This window comes from Atractosteus spatula, chromosome 8, assembly GCF_055471065.1.
Source record: "Atractosteus spatula isolate fAtrSpa1 chromosome 8, fAtrSpa1.hap1, whole genome shotgun sequence".
Lineage (NCBI taxonomy): Eukaryota > Metazoa > Chordata > Actinopteri > Semionotiformes > Lepisosteidae > Atractosteus > Atractosteus spatula.
In genome coordinates this window covers 8421987-8434213 of record NC_142713.1, presented here as the reverse complement: position 1 = coordinate 8434213, position 12227 = coordinate 8421987, and the positions used below count along the sequence as shown (strand labels likewise).

General features: G+C 36.5%; 1 long non-coding RNA gene across 1 annotated transcript; it reads right to left on the bottom strand.

Moving 5' to 3' along the window:
- Positions 1–4231: 4231 nt before the first annotated feature.
- LOC148829151 (uncharacterized) lies at positions 4232–9783 on the bottom strand. The gene is made up of 2 exons (XR_016091500.1): positions 9317–9783; positions 4232–7561 (listed from the first exon to the last, which is right to left on the bottom strand). It is a non-coding gene; the product is annotated as an uncharacterized LOC148829151 (long non-coding RNA).
- Positions 9784–12227: the final 2444 nt, after the last annotated feature.

Sequence of the window (12227 nt, the reverse complement as noted above, 5' to 3'; positions counted from 1 at the left end):
TGAAGGATTTTCTGCAGACCAACTACCGAGTGATGGAAACGGGAAAAAAAACTTCTCCTCAGTTGTTGAAAAGGTCGAAAACGTCAGGTTTGCAGTTTTATTTGTTACTTATATATAGGCTGTGGCTATTTTGGTGACTTTTCTAGACGCCTGGAAGTGTGCATCAGAAACTACAGGGAAACTCAAAAAAGCTCGCTCTTCGGATATATAAAATTCTTTTTTTTCATCTTCCTGACTGCACGACTGTGTCGTTTTTCTTTTCCTCCCCACCCCCATGAAAAAGAGCTAACCAGAACTATCTTTTATATAGCAACAACGCTTGTGGTCGGTGAGATAGCTTTCTAGGAAATGGCGAGCTAGAAAAGTTGTATAGGCTTGTTATAGATAGTACTATTAAGACTTCCACCAGTTGCTAGGCAGCAGATTTTCAGGTTTACGGTTATTTGTGCAATGAATGAAAAAAAATGAGGATGTTTCAAAGCATACTTCCAAGTCGGATATTTTCTTTGGCTTTCATTTAGTTACAATTAGGGTTCCCTGAATTAAATTTCACTGTAAGAAGAACACCGTAGATGGTAGAGCAGCGAATGGCAGAACTGAACAATCTAGCTTGATTTTATATATATATGCCATTTAATTCTTTCATGTACACCAGTTAATAAATATAAAATCCACAGAAACCCCTATATTTCTGATATCCATTTCCTGTCAAGATTCAACCTTGAGCTGTTGAGTTTTACATTGGATCATACCATATACGAGACCATTCATTTAAACACTTCGAGCTCTGGTACGGCTCCAGCAATAAAATATACGAAGAAACAACCCATGTATAAGAAGAGGGTTTTGTACTGGGAATTTGAGAAATAGTGGCAGAATAGTTCCGTTTCTATTGTTCCACGAAGCCAAAGCTGGCGAGTTGGGTTGGATAAGAAAGGTGGGAAGAATGCACGGTTCTTGTAGCTTTATGTACATTATGTTAATAATATCATCGAGGCAAACCACTTCATCTTGAAAAGACATATTCATTTAAAGTACACCGCGAGTGTACATTATTGAGCACATGTATACCTCTAGAAAGCGTGCAACAACCAAAGTTTGGATGAAGATCAGTTTGGTCCACCAGCTCAGCAAAATACGTCTAGAGTTTGCAACGAGGGCTCTCATTTTTTTGGTAGTAGTTTTAAAACATAAGCGACCAGAGCAAATGCTTCAACACTTTTCATGAAGTGGGAAATGTCTCTTTAAACAAGAATTTTTTGGTTTCTAGATTGTTTCCACCCCCAGTCTCTATTTGCATAGCCAATAGCTCTTCTGCGCGCGTCCGCAGCACGCTGATTGTTACCGGGCAGAATAACTACTGGCTTTATGCATTCTTTCTCAGGCTACTAGGAGGAGAACCTACAATAACGTTAATATTAATTACCCATAAGATTAAGCAATAATCTAATGCGCACATCAATGCACTCTGGCATCAGAGCGCAGGGACACATAAAACTCAGGCATACTCCGATTATTGTGCCATTTATCGCGAGGTTATTCTAAACGAAATAGTTCCATGTCTTTAAATACTGTATTCCGTTCGGAAAGGAAAGTGAAAGAGATGCCTAAATTAAGCCGGTTAATTGAGTCGATTTCTTAATCTGTGGGATCCGCCACACCGAGTCTCAAGCTTCGCCTTTTAACTTGTTTCATGTTTCAATTTTTTAATGAACAATTTACAGTCTACAGTGTACCGTCTCGCAAAGAGCATGAACGCATTCATCAGATCTTTAAATCACGCGCTACAGAGACTTCCTTAGAAAACACACTTTTGACTTAGAACGACTGTGTTTTACCGACTTCATATAGAGTGACATTTTTACAGTCATCTTAAAGAGTCGCTTTGAAAGGGTTGGATGCAAATCAACGGGTTTTTTTTGCACGTCAATTGACCAAGGTGTTTCTTGAACAGTTAACAGTTCATCGTCGTTTCTCGCAATGGAACACGGAATAAATTGAATAAAAAAAGATGATACTAGAACATTTTTGAGTAAGCGACTTAGGAGCACTGGCAATTTAGTGGTAGGATACAAGCTTCCCGTTCATTTTCAATGCAGTATTTCAGTGGCTATAGGCGCTTTTTTAGCATAATTCTAGCTCTGCACCATCGTATTGCTGGGTTACAACTGTGCAGTACTGTGCCCACTGTGCCTTACATTTGAAGAGTAATGACGCGCTTTATAGCAACTGAAGTTAAATCGTAATGTGAACATGAAAAAAGAAGGGGTTTCATACAAGAAAGCCCCCTAAGTGTTGTGAGTCTCTGTTTAGCTAAGTGGGAATGAACCAAAACTAATCCGACACCTTTTCAATTTGAACACATAACGCAGCAGTGCTGTGTATTACTCCATGTATGTATAAAGGCTATATGATGTCTGTGCCTGTGTGATACATAAAAACCCCACTGTTTACATGGCAAGGATTTTTATCGTATGAGTTGATCACGATGCGATTATTTACGTTTCCTGTAGATGTATTCATTAAGGCATTGGATGATCTTATCTGTAAATTAGACAAACCGATAAAAATGGGTTCCCAGCACAATTCAGTGACTCAGGTAACAAATATGATGCGATTTTATTGTTATTTTACTATTCACTCACGTGCCGGGGGCCGTCACATGAATGCTTTTTTTTCATATTTAATGACATTTTTGAGACAGCAGATGTTTAACAGTCTAGGCTCCAAGATAAAAGTACGCCATATGCTATCCCCCCTCCAGAAACAGGGGAAAGAAGTTCAGCGCATCTATTTCAAATATGGACAATTGGGGTTAAATGACACAAAGTCTAGTTTTAACAACGTAGAAGAACAGCTGTCGGTGAAATAAAATCATATAAAAAGCATTACTCGCTGTCTTATAGTAATGCTTTTTTTTAATTTCCACAGTCTATGCTTCAGAAATACTCGGGTTTGAAACGTTTAACCTGACAAATCTATGCTTATTTGGAATTTAAATCAACAACTACTGGAAAATGTACCTCTTTTCATGTATTGCGTATGATACGTACAGCACATGATTTAATACATTAGATGAGAAAATGTTCCATTTCCTTCCCACGTGTACTGCTCGGTACAGCCTACTGCAGGCTTGGTACAGCCTACTTTATGGTTTCGTTTGAGATAGCAACATGCTGTATATTCGCGGATTTATGACGTCACGACACTTGATAAAAGTGGGCATGTGCTGAGAGACGGTCTTAGACGCAAACGCCGGAAAGCTTGGTTTTTCGTGTGGGATCAGTCCTGCTTGTTGACTCGTTGAAGGCGAGGTATTGATTCCTGAAGAACTCTCCCACTGAAAGTCCCCGCTCATTCAATATTTTAATGTGCATCTACCGAGTTTGTAATTCGGTACATCTGCAAATTCAAAGAGCTAAACAGCGCTATTTTACAGCACTTCGGAAACGTCTTACAATCATATAAGCATTCAATTCGATACCTCCAGCGATTTTTTAAAAACGACGTAACAGGATAGTATAATCGTTATAATGTGGTTCACCTCAGTTGTCGACTATTTTTAACCTAATGTATATATATTCTTTATAACCTGACGTGCGTGACGTCCTTTTTTTATTGTACGTTTGACGCACAGCACACTTGGTAGAGCTCGGTCTGTTTTAGAAGTATTTGACTTTGACACGCTAAGAAGAATTTCGGATATCGATGCAAAAATTAAAATAGTAATTGAAACAGCCGACATTTATTAGTTTTTTTCTGTAAAGTTAAGGGGAAGCTGGTTCAGTTTTTTTTTCTGTAAAATAGTTTTCGACTTTTATAGTCGATTAAATATGTTAAAATGTGGTACCTAAATACGCTTAATTTGAATGGTAAAGTTGAACATGAAAAATAATGCAGTATCACATCATCTTGTTCCAGTGTGGATGTAGATTACAGGTACGGAATATCACCATGCAATTTTAAGCATATGGTATGTCTAAGAGGCTACTTTCCTCAAATTTGATTACACTTTTATTTTATAATTACATTCTGAAACATATATTGTATGTCCACTACATATGACACAATACCTCACAGTTGTTCAAGTGAATGTCAAAAAAATAATTTGTGCAAACTTTGTATTGAGAGTTGTATCATCCAATGATTATGAATGATAGTATTTCTGTATACTGTATATGCTGTATAGAAAACTGTTTTCTTGTAATTTAATAATCATACTAAAAAATTAACAAAACTAAATATTAAGTTTATTCTTTAGCCATTATTCATGTAACAATTCATACATATTTCATGCTTAAATGCAAGTATTGCAAAACATTAATATCTGACTTAAATTCATACTACTCATAATATTCAGTTCTTATTTAATGAACAGAAGGACTGTTACTTTACAACAGAAAAACAGTGTCCAGAAAGGACACAGTATTCCTTACAAAACCTGAATACACATAATATCAATTTTAATAACAGTCTGGTTATGTTTTTTTCTCAATAAATTTCTGTTTAATCTAAATACATACTGTATATGCAGACACACATTTTCTAAATGTATATGCAAACAGCTGCAGTCTGTGTGGTTTTTATCCTGTGTTACTGAAAACATCCACATCTATGTCCTTAATTTCAAAGTGAAACTGAGCATTCAAATGTTATGTAAGTATGACAGCAGTAAAGACAGTCAGAGCAGCAGATGTGTAGAGCAGATGAGTAGGTCTCATTCTTAAGTTTTTTTTATTCAAAGTGAAATAAAGCAACTAGAAAAGGCCATTTTGTAGACAAAATATATTTATTTAGACTTTTCTTTTCAAACACTAGTTTTACCAACAAATCATTATCCTTGTGAACAATGAATTACTAAGTCATATTTTGTGATGAATGGATTTTCCATAAGTTTTACTGAAGTGACTTGGGAAGTACATCTTAATCAGAAATAAAATACTTCACTGCTGTATAAATGTATTAATGTGCTGGATGAGCTAATGGTTTTCTGTAAAATTCCTTGGTGTATAGCTTTTTTTTTTAGATTGGATTTATGATACAATTTGTATTTGAATCATTCCTAAACTGAACCAGTAATTCAGAAAGTTTGAATCATTGTATCATTTTACACTTTTATTAATTCATAGATGGATTAAAATATTTAAGGGACTATACTGAAATCTTGGATTATCACTATTTTATATTGGTTGATGAGAATAAAATGGTAAATCACGGCAAATCATTGTTTATAACCCACCCGAAAATCATTATTTAAAGCCCATTAAAATAGCTTAACTTTCTTTCACAGCATCTACAATGTATCCCCAAGGATACGATTGTGCTCTGAGGATTTCACAAGGAATTCCTAACAATTTTTTGACACATATAATTCGTATTTAAAGTAACAAAATTGTTCTTTTGATTTAATTGCAATCCACACATTTCAAGAGTTTTGTTTTTTTCCAGGTGAATAACATATGCATAAAACATATAGGACTTGTTTGCATTCAAGCCAGACGTGACTATTATTACACAATTAATTCAATTATCCTGTTTTATTACATTGAACTTTGTAAAAAAAAAGAGGAATAAAAAAGAACAAAGAATTTTAATTTAGGAAAATAACAATCATCAGTAAGTACAAATCTTTACTAATTTCATAGGAATTACACAAATAAAACCAAATTTAAATAGAAATAATAAGGCACACATAACTTTAAGATATGGTTCCATCAGTTTCCTGCCTTAATGATTTAAGATGAACAGATTGAAAAGGTTTGAGAAACAGTTTTATTTACTGTTTATAGTGTTAAAGCAATTAAAGAAACCAACCTAAAAAGCAACAAAGCAGCTTCAAAGTTATTCAAAAAACAGCTCAGATTAAAGTTAATAGATTGATTTCTCTAATGGCTTACAAATTAAACATTTCATTCCGTTCAAAAACTACTCTTTTGTAATTTCCTTAGTTAAAATGAACGGCATTTACCTGAATACCTGTTAGCATTCAACACAGCAAGTGTAACCCAAATCTCCTAATGTCAAAAGGGAATAAGGTGTTTTGTGACATGTTCTGAACTCGTGTAACTGTTCATTATTGAAATATTTAATCTTTCATTATATTTCTGACACTGGCACATTATCTCAGGCTTTCAGGAGGAAATCACAAAAAAAGTGCGTCGCTAAAGTGAAGGGAAAAAAATCGACAGTTTAAAAACTGGAAGAATAAAGACAATGAAAAGACAGAAACTAAAACATCCAGGAATAGAGGACTGAGAGCAAAACATAGCTCTCACTTGTTCATTTGTGCCTTTTTTACAAGTATCTTTAATAGTCTGTTGGGTCGAAAGATGTGAGAAAATATTTGTGACAATAAATGTTAATGTGTTTACTATTACAGGGAAATAGGTTCCCCGAGTGAACTCTGAGATGCATCATGGCTCTTTAAAGTTCTTGTAACCTTTCTCGTTCTGGTCTTCATCATATCCTGTGACTGCTAAACCATTCCCCTTTGTGCTGAAGTCAGTTAGGTCTGTTATAAGCACCTCATTTTGCTTGTAGTCACATGCGTGTATTCACATCAAATCCTCATTCACAGTGGGATTTAAAAATGCGGACTATTCTCAAAACCGTGCAGAAGTGCCCCAGCAAAATGAGCAACAGTTAATCTATTTTTATTTCACGTGCTTCCTTTTCATTGTCAGGAACGCCTCAAAGCGCTCTTTACAAATAAAACTGCCTTTTCAGAAAGTTATGCAAGACCAAACAAATAGCCTTAGAGAAATCACAGAAGAACTGTTGTGTCACCATCCGGATACACAACATATGTGTTTTTCATTTCTGCATTTTGTTTAAAGAATCACTGAAAACTTTATTCACATCTAATTTGAAAACAGCAAATAGCAGACTAACAAGCGCAATTGAAATGCTTATTTTTACGTGCAATTAACAGCCTTAAGACATTCAGGAATTCTTACCTGTGTGCGTTGAGTGACTATCTGTGCTTAACCTTAACTCTTAGTTTGTCTAAAATGTTTGGGGAACTGAAGAAGAATCCCATCACTGTTGCAGTCCTTCATCACACATCCCCAGTCTTGTCACTGTAAACTCCATTTGTCTCGGTTGTTGATTTGTGAATGAAAAAAATTGGTCGATGAGATGACAAAGCAGGAGCGCTATGCCCAGTTGGGCTAAAAAGTAACTTCCGCCTCATTCCATTAGTTTCTAGACAAAAAAAAAAATCCTCTATATCAGGATTGAAAATTCCATCCTTCCCAGAGCTCCTGAATGTACGGTCCATGGTCCCTCAGTATCCGATGGAATCAATCAGATCCATACAAAAGATGTGGGAGCGTGTCTCCCAGGAAAGCAGAAACATCTCTGGAGTTTCACGGGATTGTGGGATGTCTCTGCGTAATGTCTTCAGCGTGGCGGGAGCCTCCTCTCTGACACAACAGAATCCCAAGGTATTTGCAATGTGGGACAGAAGTCTGCCGCCAAAAGCCATCCGCAGAAAGCAAAGAAGAGATTTCCTGATGCCGACGCCACGATGAGTTGGGTTTAAAGAAGAAGCACAGACAACCTGAAGAGGGGACAAGGTGGCACAGTGAGATCTTAAGTATAAAACTTTTCAGAACATCCTCCTTAGATATCAGGCTTTAGTGCTTAGAGTTCACAATACTTAAAGCTGCCCTTTATTCCCACTTCCCTGCAAATTTATATAGTGTCTATACATGAACCCTCTGCATTTAACATAATAGAAATATGACCAAATACTACAGTATGTGACTTCTTTATTTTGATTCAGCAAACCTATATAACACTTATATATGATAGTATACAGACTGATTTTGTGCTGTTAATACATTACTGTGTTGGTGTTCTCATTCATCTTAATATTAGATTAACTGAATTATCGTCATTTCAGGAGCTGAGTATGTTTGTATGAAATAAAAGGGACTTTGATGAGCATCAAAATAGACTTCGACTTTGATCAATAAAACCTGAAAAACTATTAATATATAATATTAATATTAATACACTAATCTTACACTTTTTCCCTCACTTTAGATATTCTATACCTTAACCAAAGACAACATGAGGTTATTTTGCAGCAGTGCAAACTGCAGGTATGTGATTCACATGTTTTCTCTCTTCAGGTGGTGCCCATTTAAAATCACCAGTCATTTATAAAATGAATTTCTGTAATTTTTGTTTTACACTTATTGCCTAGCTTGTTTGGCAGCTTCATACTGTACTTCTACAGCAAAATTGACACAAATACAGAAAAGACTTTACATTCAAAAGCATAAGGAGACGCTAAAGGAAAAAACCTGTGACAATTCTCCATTATGTTTTGCTGTGAGTGAACTAAATGAAACAGGAAGTTTTATGTTTGCTAATGCAACAAAACACCTTGAATAAACTGAAAACACAAAAGAGATGTATTGTACTGTAACTGTCACAGATATTACAATGTATCCTAACACAGCATACAAGGGCTGAAAGGACTTTGTCTCCTGAAAAAAAATATAGGATAGGAAATTGTTTATTCCTTCATTCCGTCATTGAAAAGCTGACGATTCATGGCATTGCCACGGCAATCCAGAGCCGATTCAGGAAGCGCAGGGGGTAAAGAGGATGGATGGGATGCCTGTCTATCATAGGACACATCACAAATTAGGCACATCAATTAACTTCACCAACAGGTTTTTACTGGTTGGCAGAAAACCAGAATAACCAGCAAAACAGGGAGAACAGGCCGACACCATATAGAAGGCACCACAATCTAGAATAGAACTGCAGAACTAAGAGCTGGAAAGCAGGAACACTAAGCTTCACACTACCGTGTTTCATGCAGCCTTTTCAAAGTAATGCATATTCCTTTTGCATGCAGCTTGAATGTTTGGAATCGACACAGCCCAGAACGCTTTCCTCAGCTCTCTTTATCACTACGTAACATTCTGTGGGGCGTGATTGGTTCTTCATCATCTCTTGAAAGTATCGGCATGTACATCTGCTATGCACTTTGACAGGCTGAATGTTTATAAACAGGCAGACGCCTACAATCGTTCAAGATACACTTGTGTTTTTGCTGATTATATTAGTAGTTTAAAAGGGAAGAATGAAAAGGACACTTTTTGAATGACAGATCAACAAAATGAAGACCCCACAGAACAGGTGAAGACTGAAACATTGATTTAAGGTCATATTTACAGCATAGTTTTATGCATATTCATACCAAGTAACACAAGTATCTTTCTTTATTTTCTTGGATTGTGTTCTCCCAGTCCTGCATTCTCTGGGCCCCTATAGATGTATTTAAACATCTGCTTACCAAAGTGCAAGGATATCACTTCCATCATTTTCTTTAGGCTGAAAGCTCCTTTCAAATGGGACTTGTAGCTTTGCCGCTTGGAGGTTGGGCCAGCCCTGTGCTTTTACCAATGGAGGAATTTTAGCATGCTCTGTCAAAACAGTAGATAGTGGTTCATCTTAAAGGATAAAAAAATATTTTAAGGAACATTCTTCCTACCTGCTGTGGATATGAATGTGGCTACTGATGAAGAGACTTCAGATGCTGATAATGCATATTAAATAATGGTGCTCCCAGTTCACTAGTGACACAACTGCTATTATTAATTGCTGTTATTAATTTCTAAGACAGGCCGACCATGTTGCATGTAGCTCTAAACTCTGCATCTTCATGTCTTCATTGTTCACAAGACTTATGTCTCCAGCAGTTTTAACTACAGGTGTTACCTGGTACCATCTATATTACCTCATAAATACACACATGTGATGCTGCATGTGACGTATTTATTATTGATTTTAAACCTGGCCAACCTGGAAACATACAGTGCCTTAGTTACTATCTGATACCTAAGCAGGTGTAGCATGGATTCAAAACAGAGAAGCTTTGTGATTTTTTTAAATGGAAGTGGAGTGAAGACATTGTGCTCTGGTTTTACTTTATATCAGAATATGGTAAAGACTTGATGTGCTTTTTTATTACACGTCACTGAAAAGCAAAATGTCATATTCTAAAACCTAAATTTTTTCAAACGTCATTGCTTAACAACCACTATAGTGCAGAATAGAAGGGAAGGGTTTCCCTGTTGTCTCCGGTCCTGGTTGGGGAAATGCTGTCTTGTCTTTCAGCAAGGTACTTCACTCAGATCGCTGCGTTAAAATGCTCTGCTGTCACATTGGATATAAGTACCAGCAAACTGAAGTAAGTGACATTAGCTGCCACACATATTTAAAGCATCTGCATTAAATTAATGCTGTCAGCATTAATTAAGTATTTGGGATCTAAGTGAAAATGACTGTTTTTCCATTTTTTTCTTGAAGGAAAAGAAAGAGCATTACAGATCTTTCAATTTTAAATCAACACCCCTGCACCAAATACTGGCTTGAATTACCAGTGTTTTTGGCATTACAGGACTCCCTCAGACATTCTTTATATACAAAGACATCCTCCCAAATTCTTCATAATGCACTCTTATCGTATTAACTCAATAAAACTAGAAAAAAGGAACAAAGATGAGCTGTCTCTTCTGTGCTTCTAAACAGTCAAGATGCGGTTTATAACGGGCCCAATTCAGATCGGGACCCAGGCCTTGTTCAGTCTGCCATTAGCGAGAAAGAAAACAGGTAATCACAGCTGCTTGAGAGAAAAATCAGTTCTGTTCCTTCGGAGTTGGCCGCATTATCAACTTTCTTTCCTGAGTCAAACACAAGAAGACGTCAGTGATTAACTTACCTTTTGCTAACCCCATTTGGGAATTTGTGTGACCTTCACATGTGTAAAAAATTCTAGCATACCACTTTCCTGCAGACAGCTACCTAAGTGAAGAGTCTGCCAATAAGCCAAATATTTCCCCCTGAGCTGAAGATACTTAGTATAAGTTTTGCTTTCTTTCTCACACTCATGTAACACAACAGCGCATTTTTGTGTCATGTGGCTCAGCTGTTGCTGTGTCTTCATCCCCCCTTCGGTCGGATTTTCCCATGTTCATATCGATAGCCCTTGAGTTCCTTCTGTCATACAACAGCTGCTCGCTGATATCACACAAGAGTCCAATTTTTTTTTTCTCCCTTCGCAACCCCCGAAGTGAGATTGTGAACAAAGACATTGTTAGTGGAGGCTGATAGGGAAACAAGGACTTCTGGGTCAGGTTGTGTCGCTCAAGAATTTATCTCCCCCCCCCTCCAAAAATGCCTGACCGCGACTGTCAGGCAATTTAAGTTCTGCTCCAAAATCAAGGGGAAATTCTTACTTTTTTACAGCTGTCCTTCTGTAACTCAACGAATCCTGCCTTTGTGATGGGTGAAGTCAAACTAAATGTGCCATATTAACCACTATAGAGTACAGGGAAGGATTCTCAAACTACAATAGTTTTATGTTTGATAGCTTTCACACACCCTCCTGGCATTAAGCTGAAGTCATCGTTTTTGCTTCTTGTTGACGTTTCCCATTTTTCCAACTCTGTTCCTCTTTCAAGCAAACGATACGCCTGAATAGCACCAAATGGCGATTTAAGTCCTGGAAAAATGACAATGAAACCCTATTAAATAAAATCAGAAGAAATTATATTTCACCTACAGAGTCAATACACATGGTTCTCCAATTCAGCACTGTTTTCGGGGTTACAAACTGCAATTACACTGTCAAAATTATCACTATCAATTTAACAAATTGTTAATTGCCAGTAACAATTTAACAGATTACAAAATGTCAATAACAATCAAACCATGAGGGTACCTTATTTAAAGCAATTGCTTAAATCTATGGGATTATAAATGTTGCTAGATTTTAGCTGCCAACGTCAAATTCGTTTTATTGAAGGTATTGCTCTTGAAAATTACAGTTTGTATATTTTTCCCTTACTAGCATGTGCTCATTGAGATTTCTGTATCTTTACAAATTTAAATCATATATGTGTTAAGTTCTTAATGCAGTATTTGTTACTTGTGCTATCGTGATTAAAGTTCTCCGTAACATACAGACATACAATCAATGTTCCCACTTCTGACTGGATCTGCTCTGGTTGCTCAGCATCGTGTATTGATATATTTTTTATGAATGATAGCAACTGGGTCAGGTGAATTCCAATGTTACCCAATCAGCATTAAAAACAGCCTCAAAAAATGAACCATTTCAATCATTCACAATAAATTGCGGCGTTGTTATGAGAACAGAATGTCTCAAAATTGTTATGGTTAGCAGGAATGTTGTGATTAGG